The sequence below is a fragment of the Podarcis muralis genome, chromosome 8 (assembly GCF_964188315.1).
Source record: "Podarcis muralis chromosome 8, rPodMur119.hap1.1, whole genome shotgun sequence".
In the NCBI taxonomy this organism is placed as follows: Eukaryota; Metazoa; Chordata; class Lepidosauria; order Squamata; family Lacertidae; genus Podarcis; species Podarcis muralis.
The window spans coordinates 67,696,818-67,708,967 of record NC_135662.1 but is presented as its reverse complement, the minus strand read 5'-3'; the positions used below and the strand labels follow the sequence as shown (position 1 = coordinate 67,708,967).

The window sequence follows — 12,150 nt, the reverse complement described above, 5'->3', positions numbered from 1 at the left end:
CAGGAAGACTTGTTCTGCCCATTAGGCCTGGCCTCCTGAGCTGTCTTGTTTCTCTGAATAAAGAGTTAACTTCACTGAAGTTGTGTGAGTTAATGCTGACCTAATCCTGGCACCCGCTCCTGACAGCAGGTAGTATACAAGCTGTATAATCTTTCCCTACTGTTATAGGAAGCAACTGCATAAACACTGGCAAAAAAATGAGCCTGTCAAATGTGCTATCATCAGAGTTAGCCTAACCTAAGTCAAAATAATCCACTCTTGCTTGGCACACTGCCTTCTCCATCTGTCAAACTAGGAAACCGTGGGTTGCATTCAATTAACTTTTACTCGGGTTAGGACCCATCAAAATTCACAATGTTAGGTCCATTCATTTCAACGGGCTGACTCTGAGTAAAAGTTGAATGCAACCCTGTATTCAAAAAACACTTTCCGTGACAACTGTGATGGTGTGGCACCATCACCCTGCCCCATCATCGGAGGAAACCAGTTGTTGGGTTGCCGCCAGAGGACTCATGAATCAAAGTTGCTCAGGAACAGACACACCAGGCTGAGTCTTCTTCCATCAATAATGATTCAGTTTCACTAGGGCTGAAAAGGACCAAAATAGTCTCTGGACAGGAACACTGGATGCAATAGGGTCTTTAAATTCTAACAACAGGGCAGATAAAGACCAGAAAATTGACGGCAGGAGGTTGCAGCACTAATAGGTTTGGGCATCTGTCACAGTTTCAGTTTAGAGAAAGTTTATTTTTTAAATGGCCCATGCAATGCATTTTCTAGCCGCGTGGAAAATTAAGTATTTGTCTACATTACTAGAAGTAAGAAACTAAAGCCAAATAGTTGCAGGGAGTGTTGGCAACTGGAAGGTAAGATTGGATCTAACGGAACATGTTCCCAAGGACTCTGATTTGGCAGGGTGCTCAGAGCCTTCACCTTGTATAATGTGGAAGAGGAGGCAAAAAAAAAAAGTTTTGTTTTGTTTGCAACTTCGGAATACCCTGGGGGGGGGGAGGAAAATGAGGAGAGTAATTTTGGGCATGCTCCTTCACCTCTTGTTGCATGGGAATAAGTATGCATAATAAGGCACATTAGAACATGCTAAGTCAGGGGTGCGAGAGAGAAATTGCCTCCCTGCATAATGAGACATCACCTTGCCAACAAAGGTCCGTATAGTTAAAGCTATGGTTTCCCCAGTCGTGATGTATGGAAGTGAGAGCTGGACCATAAAGAAGGCTGATCGCCGAAGAATTGATGCTTTTAAATTATGGTTCTGGAGGAGACTCTTGAGAGTCCCATGGACTGCAAGAACATCAAACCTATCCATTCTGAAGGAAATCAGCCCTGAGTGCTCATTGGAAGGACAGATCCTGAAGCTGAGGCTCCAATACTTTGGCCACCTCATGAGAAGAGAAGACTCCCTGGAAAAGACCCTGATGTTGGGAAAGATGGAGGGCACAAGGAGAAGGGGACAACAGAGGACGAGATGGTTGGACAGTGTTCTCGAAGCTACAAACATGAGTCTGACCAAACTGCAGGAGGCAGTGGAAGACAGAGGAGGGCCTGGCGTGCTCTGGTCCATGGGGTCACGAAGAGTCGGACACGACTAAACGACTAAACAACAACAAATAATGCTAATGCAGAGCAATGCATCCTCACCTGCGCTTTCCTCTCTATCCGATGCATAGAGCCACTGAAAGAATACGGGATACAAATTAAAAAACGGGCTCTATTAGGCTTCCACTTCCCTCTGCAGTTTTATAATCCTCCCATCCATCAAATTTGAAAGAGTATTAATACTGACACTCGCTGATCCCCACCTCATCTGCTGAGCTAGCTTTTTCTGAAGTTCGCTGCCACAGTCTTTCAGGATCCACGATAGTTTCTGAAAAGTCACGACTCAAATTTTTATTTGTGATTCTCCAAGGCGGATAGTCTGCCTCTGCAATGGTATCGTGGGAACAGACGCACAAGACGCAGAGCGCAGGTGGTAAAAGAATTCTGATGCTCAGGCGGCAAGTGTGGATTTGAATTTTTACTGAGATCAGAGCTTGACCCTCCCGCCACTCGGCCCAAATCACAATTCCTGGAAGTGCGGGCACACCATCCCGTAATAAGGTCAAAGGGAATATCAGAACTTTTCTATGAAAGCATTTGCACATCAAGAATATTAGAGGAAAGTGGTCTATGGACAAACGCTGGCTCCCTCAGCCTGAAAGCGAGATGAGCGCTACAACCTCATAGTCGCATTTGACTGGACTTAACCATCCAGGCCAGGGTCCTTTACCTGACTCATAAATAAGTCCTACTAAGGTCAACAGGCTCACCCACCAGTAAGTTCACATGGGACTAAAGAAATAAACAACTATTGGACTTTTAGAAGACATCTGAAGGCAGCCCTGTTTAGGGAAGCTTTTAATACAGCTTTTAATCATTGTATATTCTGCTGGAAGTTGCCCAAAGTGGCTGGGGAAACCCAGCCAGATGGGTGGGGTATAAATATTATTATTATTATTATTATTATTATTATTATTATTATTAGCTAAATCTCTTAATACAGGAGATACCACACACCCCATAAAATCTACACAGGTGGCAACCATTCTACGTGTGTTCCAACTGACATGCAACTGCTGACATGTGTGCCGCTTTCGGCTGCAGAAGGGGGCGAGGCAGGGCGGAACGGGCTTATGTGTGACCGCTGACACACGCAAATGACTCGTGTGCAAATGGAGTGTTGCCTGTACATACTTACTCATAAATAAATAAATGATGCGGGTGGCGCTGTGGTCTAAACCACTGAGCCTCTTGGGCTTGCCGATCAGAAGGTTGGTAGTTCGACTCCCCACAACGGGGGGAGCTATGTCCCAGCTCCTGCCAACCTAACAGTTCGAAAACATACCAGTGCAAGGAGATAAATAGGTACCACTGCGGTGGGAAGGCAAATAGCGTTTCCATGCGCTCTGGCTTCCGTCACAGTGTCCCGCTGCACCAGAAGCAGTTTAGTCCTGCCTGCCACATGATGTGGAAAGCTGTCTGTGGACAAACGCTGGCTCCCTTGGCCTGAAAGCGAGAGGAGCGCTGCAACCCCATAGTCGCATTTGACTGGACTTAACTATCCAGGGGTCCTTTACCTGACTCATAAATAAGTCCTACTAAGGTGAATAGGTTCACCCGCCAGTAAGTTCACACAGGGCTGCAGTCTTACATAGTTACTAAAGTGCAATCCGATTAATTCAATGCAACATTCCATTTTAAGTGCACACATACCATAGTAAGCACACACTTAACTGAATTCCTCTGAAATCAATTGGGCTTACTTTGAGTAGATATATATGTTGTTACTGTTTAATGTATTTATATCCCACCTTCTGAGCTGGGATTCAAGGAAGCTTATAGTATTTTAAAACATTGTTATAAGATACAAAGGAATAAAAACGAAAGGTAAACAATAGTTAAAATGCATTAGAATACATTTAGAGCCAGCATTAATATACCAACTGCCCTGGCAGCGACTCAGCAGTCAGCCTCATCAGCACCTAAAAAGGCCTGTCTGAATAGCCTGCACACAGAAACACAACAAAGACAATATGGGAGCAATGTACTATATAGCACTGCACTGTAGTCTTAGCTGAAACGAACTTAGGCTCTGTGCTGTTGGTTTTGCTGGGGCATAAGCTTGTCAATGTTTTAAAAATGTGATCCTGTAGGTCCGCTGTGATCCTCACATTTTATACAACAAACCACGGACAGTTCTTGATGGACGGATACTTGACTTACTTTACCTGTTACTGTGTAGGGTTTCAGAACGGAAGCTTTAATTAGGTGATCAACTAAAGCTTTCTTTGTTTAATTAAGGAGGGCTGAGTGTTAAAGAGCACGCTTGCGTATTTTATGATGCTGTTTGAGTTCTCGTGAATTACTCTAATGTGGAATGTAAAGGATTATTATTATTATTATTATATTTTTGTCCATGTAACAATTACGGGCGGCTTTTACTTAATACGTTCTAAGTTTCCACACTCCCCTTCTGCATCAAAGAGCCACCTACAAAAAAATACTTCAGCAATATGCAAATCCATTTAATCAGGTAATTTATCGCTAATCAACCGAGGAAATTGAGACAGATGATTTAAATAAGCTTCGGCTTATTACTGTGGTATTGTCCTTAGAAAATTACAGCATGCCTAAAGCTATCCCTTCAGCATACTTCGGACCATGTTATTACGGTGCTTTGTTTTTAACCAAGGACATTGCAGCAGCAGACAGGAGATTTCCAAAGGGCTCAAACTTTGTCAAACTAACAGTACAATCCTATATGTTTCCACTTAGAAGCAAGTCTCCCTGCGTCCAAGAGGACTTAGGTAAGCTGGTATAAGATTTCAGCCTAAACATCTTCTTTCTTTGAGGGGGCGGATCACCAAAGCCCCAGCATTAGATTTTGGCACCAGCCTGTGTTTACACACCAGTGTCTTCTGCAGAGAACTTAATAGCAGCAGACTGTGTTTACACCCCACTTCCCTACAGGGAGTTCTTACAATAGCTATCAGCAACTGGAAGCCTCTGGGATAACACCCATCCCCGGAGAGTCACCAGGTGACTTTCCACAGTTGCCAGCCTTAGGAAGCACCATAACAACAGCACCAAGCAGATGGAAGGCCTGGAGGACTTTTCCCTAAGGAATCCTTGCCCCTTCCCCTTCTAGCCCAGGGATAAGGCTTTAACCAATCTGAACTGTATGTAGGCCAAGCTGCTGTGGACTCCTTGGACTGCAGGAAGACTAGAGCTAATAAATAATAATAATAATAATAATAATAATAATAATAATAATAATAATAATTTTTTATATATCCCGCCCTCCCTGGCCAGAGCCGGGCTAAGGGCAGCTAACACCAGTAAAATTACAGTAAAAACATAATGGGGAGGGGGAGAAACCAATTTAAAATACAGGTTAAAATGCAGCCTCATTTTAAAAGTAGCCCACAGATCAAAACCGTAAGGGGAGGGAAACATAAGGGTCAGACTGAGTCCAAACCAAAGGCCAGGCGGAACAGCTCTGTCTTGCAGGCCCCGCGGAAAGATGTCAAGTCCCGCAGGGCCCTAGTCTCTTGTGACAGAGCATTCCACCAAGTCGGGGCCAGGACTGAAAAGGCCCTGGCCCTAGTTGAGACCAATCTAACCACCTTGCGACCTGGGACCTCCAAAACCTTAAGGTCCCATACCAGGCGGTCCCGTGATTCTCTCGCTTTTTTCTCCTGGCCACACTTTCCGAATAAAAATTCGCTCATGCTCCACCAACTTTTTTTATTGATAAGAAATGGGTGAGAAAACAAAAAAAGAAGCAACTGGCAGTGCTTGATTTATAACGCAGAACACAACTAGGATATGATCACAGGGCATCCAGAAGGTATAAAACAATGTCACTACATAACAACATGAAGCATTCCCCAAATATAATACTGGTTGTCCTTGAATCTTCCTGCCACATTTGCCATCCTCTCCTGCCACACCCTTTGAGGACCACTAACCTAGTCAACCATAAAGACCTAGTCAACCATAAACCTAGCTGGACCATAAAGAAGGCTGATCACCAAAGAATTGATGCTTTTGAATTATGGTGCTGGAGGAGACTCTTGAGAGTCCCATGGACTGCAAGAAGATCAAACCTATCCATTCTGAAGGAAATCAGCCCTGAGTGCTCACTGGAAGGACAGATCATGAAGCTGAGGCTCCAATACTTTGGCCACCTCATGAGAAGAGAAGACTCCCTGGAAAGGACCCTGATGTTCGGAAAGATTGAGGGCACAAGGAGAAGGGGATGACAGAGGACGAGATGGTTGGACAGTGTTCTCGAAGCTACCAGCATGGGTTTGACCAAACTGCGGGAGGCAGTGGAAGACAGGAGTGCCTGGCGTGCTCTGGTCCATGGGGTCACCAAGAGTCGGACACGACTAATCGACTAAACAACAACAACAAAACCTAGTCAAAGAAATTAAGCTTTCACTACGTTTACTAAATTGAGAGTTTTGCCTTATGCGATGTCTTGCAACAAATTGTTCCCCTCCACACATACACATAGACAAATGTCATGTATTTTGATGATGCTTTTTGTGAGTTCAGGAAGGGCCTCAGCTCAATGGTAAAACATCTGCTTTGCGTGCAAGAGAAGTGAAGTTCAGTAGGCTACTTCCAGCTTCCAAGGTGGGAGAGGCCTAGTGGCTGGGATCTCCTCAGTTGTCCTGCCGCTGTGCTGAGCTAAACCATGGTTTGGCTTGTTTAGTTGCCCAAACCAATGCTCGTGGCAGTACAGACAGCGCACTAAGCTGGGCTATGGCTCAACTCAGCAAAGCAGCAGAATGACAGGGGAAGAGAAAATCAGGTTGCCTTTCTCAGAGCCCACACTTCCATGCTAAACAACGGTTTGGCTTAAGTGTGCTGTGATCCTCATACAGGATCCGTATGATGTTCCCTTCCGGTGTTCCCTCCAGGCACAGAAAAGCAACATGGAAGTACAGTGGTACCTCGGGTTACATACACTTCAGGTTACAGACTCTGCTAACCCAGAAATAGTGCTTCAGGTTAAGAACTTTGCTTCAGGATGAGAACAGAAATCGTGCTCTGGTGGCACAGCAGCAGCGGGAGGCCCCATTAGCTAAAGTGGTGCTTCAGGTTAAGAACAGTTTCAGGTTAAGAACGGACCTCCGGAACGAATTAAGTACTTAACCTTGAGGTACCACTGTAATAAGTGAAAATCTTAGGTGCTGGCCCACTGTCCTCAGAGGGAAATGAGTTGCTGAGCCAAGGTACAGAGCCAAGTGGAGTCATGTATACTAGGCCTGAGCTAAGGAACCAGTTGCACTCGGGAGTGGATCTCCACGCCACATGTTTTCAATGTGGGCACCAGTATAAATACAAGAAACATGTCTGCTGCAGTAATGTATGAAGCAGTCCTGTCTACATGCAAATGCTAAAGATAATACCATGGCTGGCTAGGGTCACGGTGGGTTTATGCCAGCTAGAACCAGTTGCTCTTAAGTTTTTATTATCTGAAGATTTCCTCTCTCATCACTGGATAGCTCAGTCGGTTAGAGCATGGTGTTAATAATGCCAAGGTTGCAGGTTTGATCCCCATATGGGACAACTACATATTCCAGCATTGCAGGGAGTTGGACCAAAATATCCAACTCTACAATTCTATGGTTCCAAGCTCTCTTGTGCATCTGCAATTCTTTCACTTGTTTTTCCCCCCTCTTTCACTCAAGTGATTAACAGGGACAAAAACTTTGGCAGGAAATTCTACCCTTTAAGTTCCTTGGAAGACTGGGATTCTTGGAGAAGAAAACTTTTTCAAGTATTGTTTTTGAACAGCAAACAAACATCAGTTATTAACAAAACAATAGGTAGTGCAGCAAATTGGCTGGGATTAAAAGGAAACCAAAGAACTCCCAGTGCTCTGTGATCTACAAAACAATCTGTAAATTGTTAAGAGAAGGGAGGGGCAGAGAGAAGAAATTCAGCCTCCCTTAACCCCAAGACCATGTCTATAGCTCAAAGCCTTCCTTAAAATGCATCCCCAAGCATTTCACGAGAAATCTTTCCTGTGGTTGACAGGTGATTATCTCCCTATAATTATGCCAATCTCCTTATAATTTGTCAGTGAGGAACCGATAAAAATTTAATGACCTTGGAAGAAAAACACCAGCAATAGCAGATTAAATAGTATACTATTAAGGCTCTAAACACATTAAAAAATACACACACACACCACAGTGAATGTCAATAATAATAGTAACAGGGCACAAAGCGTAGACCTGCTTTGAAAGATAGCAAAGAAAAGGATTTTTAAAAAGACCTTCTTGCCCTGACCCTCCAAAAGCTAAAACAAACATATGAAATAGCTTGAGCATTATGAACTGGCTGGCAGTATTCACTCCACTGCTTTGCAGTAAATATAACATGTTTTTAAGGCCTGAAAAAGAGGAAGCCAGAGAAAGTAAATTAAGTTATGTATAAAAAAAGTTGCAGCAGTGCAACCTTCCAAGCTGCTTCAAGACAAATGGGTTGTGGACAGGAAAAAAGAAACAAGTCAACTTTCCATCTACGTCCGCCCCAAATTAAGGCAGTGTTCCTCAGCTGAAAAGCAGCATTGCTGACCCTTCTACTTAATTTAAAGGGGTGGCAGCAACAGCAGCCCCTCTCCAGTCCCATTATCTTGGGGGCAGAGAATAGGAGTGGTGGTCTTCTTTGGACTATATACTGGCCTACTGAACAGATTGGGTGAATTGACTTGTTCCACCTTCCACACCACAACAGGAATATTCAACCTCCCTGCACAAACTGGAACGGAACCAGACTTCAGCGTGTTAAGCCAGTCCGGCACAACATTCTTCATCACACTGCAGCGACCATCGCACCAGACCCAAGGCTAGAAGTCAATATTGCTAAATAATCACAGTGGTACCTTGGGTTAGGGATGTGGGTGGCGCTGTGGGTTAATCTACAGAGCCTAGGGCTTGCCAATCAGAAGGTCGGCGGTTCGAATCCCCGCAATGGGGTGAGCTCCCGTTGCTCGGTCCCTGCTCCTGCCAACCTAGCAGTTCGAAAGCACATCAAAGTCCAAGTAGATAAATCGGTACCGCTCTGGCGGGAAGGTAAACGGCGTTTCCGTGCGCTGCTCTGGTTTGCCAAAAGCGGCTTAGTCATGCTGGCCACATGACCCGGAAGCTGTACACCAACTCCCTTGGCCAATAAAGCGAGATGAGCACTGCAACCCCAGTCGGTCAGGACTGGACCTAATGGTCAGGGGTCCCTTTATCTTTTTACCTTGGGTTAAGAACTTAATTCGTTCTGGAGGTCCGTTCTTAACCTGAAACTGTTCTTAACCTGAAGCACCACTTTAGCTAATGGGGCCTCCCGCTGCCGCCGCACCACAATTTCTGTTCTCATCCTGAAGCAAAGTTCTTAACCCAAGGTACTATTTCTGGGTTAGCGGAGTCTGTAACCTGAAGTGTCTGTAACCCGAGGTACCACTGTATTTGACTTCCTGATATCAAGCGGAGCGTGGAAGAGGGGAACAAGCTTGTATTCTCCTCCTCTGGGGGGAAGGATTTGAACCAATGGCTTCAAATTACAAGAAAGGAGATTCTGAGTAAACATCAGGAACAACTTTCTTGCAGTAAGAGCTGTTTGACAGTGGAACGGTCTCCCTCAGGAGGTTGTGGGCTCTCCTTCCTTGGAGGCTTTTAAGCAAGAGGTTGGGTGGCCCTCTGTCATGGACGCTTTAGTTGAGATTCCTGCATTGCGGGGGGTTGGACTACTAGATGACCCTCGGGTCCCTTCCAACTCTACAATTCCATGATTTTATGACACTTGTGTTTGACCTATAATGAAGTACGAGTAAAGCATACACAGTGTATCAGACTTCACAAAACTGTGGCTCGGGCTTCAAGCATCCCAGCAAACACATATTTCTCAAGGCTACTGCTTTTAAGGCTTCCTTCGCCACTCAGTTACTTAAAATGTTGAATTCTTCTCTCTCTACTGCAGCTTGAAGCAGATCAGCTGCTGCAGGTTCTCATTATCAGTAAAGCTCAAGACCGCACAAATTTCTAGCCTTGTGCTACAGAAATGCCTACAGGTGTTCTGGCTAGGCCTAGCATTCATTTTCAGTACATATTTGTTAGGTATTAAAAAGCAAATTAACTGGCGGGCCAAGGGTTTTGGGAGAGTTGCCAGATAGGATCATCTGTGCTAATTTGCCAGCCTCTACCCAATTCACAGCTAAAGAAACCTGCTCTCTTGTTTTAGTTGCTAATGGAGGGTTGGTGGGGTATGTACCAAACAGTAACGCGCAAGACTCTCTGGAAATAAAAATCAGTTTCTGGAAATAAAAATCAGTTGCTGTTCAGAAATTACCCAGCGGATTACTCATTAGAAAAACCAGGTCCTACTTAGAATGCAGGTATTCAGACAAGGGGGTGGAAAGGGAGAAGTGTAGCCAATGCAAACCTACACAGAGTAGACCCATTGAAATTTCATCGGCATGACTGGTTTAGGTCCATTAATTTAAACTGACAGTATGTCTCTTGTTGTTGCCACCTATAGCTTTTATCATACTGCACCAGACACACAGGGACGCAGTTGGGGTGGCGCTGTGGGTTAAACCACAGAGCCTAGGGCTTGCCGATCAGAAGGTCGGCAGTTCAAATCCCCATGACGGGGTGAGCTCCCATTGCTCTGTCCCTGCTCCTGCCAACCTAGCAGTTCGAAAGCACATCAAAGTGCAAGTAGATAAATAGGTACTGCTCCAGCGGGAAGGTAAATGGCGTTTCCGTGCGCTGCTCTGGTTCGCCAGAAGCGGCTTGGTCATGCTGGCCACATGACCCGGAAGCTGTGCGCCGGCTCCCTTGGCCAGTAAAGTGAGATGAGCACCACAACCCCAGAGTCGGTCGCGACTGGACCTAATGGTCAGGGGTCCCTTTACCTTTACCATTACCAGACACAGAGGTCTGTCCTTCCAATATTACACATAACTGAGTTTCCTTTTTTAATGTATAAGTTGTAGAAGTCAAAACTTCAGCTTACCCTTCATCCTTCTAGCTCTGCAGGAGACTGCGCAGAGAAAAATTACCCCATGACCCAGGGGAGCCAGAGAGTGCTCAAGTCAACGCTGCAAAAACAGAAAGCGTTAAGGCAACGGATACATAAGTAAAAATCTCCCTGACTAACAAAATGGTCTTAACAGTTTGTACATGAAAATGGTCTTTGAATAGCTAACAATGTGCAAGACTGCCTTGGCCTAAGTTCTCTCAGGGAAGCTTCTCTGCTGTGGTATTTCCAAAGGAAAACTAAAACTACAACATAGATCACGCAGATGGGGGCAGAGATCTGGTGGGTGTTAATGTTCTCACCATGAGCTCTGCCATTATCCCAACCATTTCAGTTTGACAAGAGGCATCAAGTCACCAAAGGTAGACTGAGCAGAATGAATGAGATGGAGGACTTAGGGTGGTATCCAAAGATCTCATTCTGCTAGTGCAAGGTGCATGTGCTCATCAAACAGAACTTTCTCTGTCTCTCTTTTGCAGCTCCCCACACACCTTTCTAAAGGCTCCTGGGAGGCTGGGGGCGACATTGCTGCTGCCGTGAGTGCTGGAAGGAAGACCTGCTCCACCTGACCTAGGGGTGGGGCTCAGATTCACCTTGAACAGCTAAAAGGGGCTTCTGGGAGGCCACTGGGACATTGCTGGGTTGGGACAATTAGCTAAATGTTTTAAACGATTCCAATTTTGGTTCCTCTGGTTTGCTTTTGTTGGGTCGGTGTTGGTTAAACGTTTAGTTGGAACTGGCAGTTATTTTGAGTACTGTTATTGTTATTTGTATTTTTGTTGTTTTTATTACTGGTTTTGATTTATTGGTCTGTTTGTTGCTTATACAGTGGTACCTCGGGTTAAGTACTTAATTCGTTCTGGAGGTCCGTTCTTAACCTGAAACTGTTCTTAACCTGAAGCACCACTTTAGCTAATGGGGCCTCCTGCTGCTGTGCGCCGCCGGAGCACAATTTCTGTTCTCAACCTGAAGCAAAGTTCTTAACCTGAAGCACTATTTCTGGGTTAGCGGAGTCTGTAACCTGAAGCGTATGTAACCTGAGGTACCACTGTATAGGATATTTTGATGTTTTGTTGTGTTTTTGTACATGTTGTAAGCTGGCCAAAGTGGCTGGGGAGACCCAGCCAGATGAGCGGGATATAAATTAAAAAATATTATTAATATTAATATTCCAAAGGTGAGAAACCACAGAATAAGATTTGGGTGATGTGCAAGAGGTGGGTAGAAACAGTAAGTGGAATTGCCACTGTGCCAGCAGAACTGCACTGTCACTGCTTTTGGGATGATCAATGTATAAAACTAGATACTGCCCACATGACATTTCAGAGACTGGAATAGGATGCTTGGAGAAAGCAGGAGTTCTATCCCTGTTCCCTTATCCTTTCATTAATTTTCCCTGCTTCAGTCTTCCACGTTTCCCTCTCTTTCTAGACACTGTACCATCAGCTCACTCTATGCTGGAATCTAGACATGTATAAAAAAAAGTTGTGATAATGCTTTTTTTAAAAAAAAACACACATTTTGAAAAATATATGGAATTTGCCA

The 12,150-nt window shown here is 44.7% G+C and overlaps 1 protein-coding gene across 10 annotated transcripts in view; it reads right to left on the bottom strand.

Annotated features, from left to right (window-relative positions):
• Positions 1-12,150, bottom strand: part of RNF152 (ring finger protein 152) — a 52,115-nt gene that overhangs the window by 29,854 nt on the left and 10,111 nt on the right. For 3 of the 10 annotated variants that reach the window (XM_077933337.1, XM_028737902.2, XM_077933338.1), the window contains one exon: positions 10,582-10,666. The exons of the other annotated variants lie outside the window; for them this stretch is intronic. The gene's annotated coding sequence lies outside the window, so the exon portion shown is untranslated. The remainder of the gene's footprint in view (positions 1-10,581; positions 10,667-12,150) is intronic. 10 annotated transcript variants of the gene reach the window in all.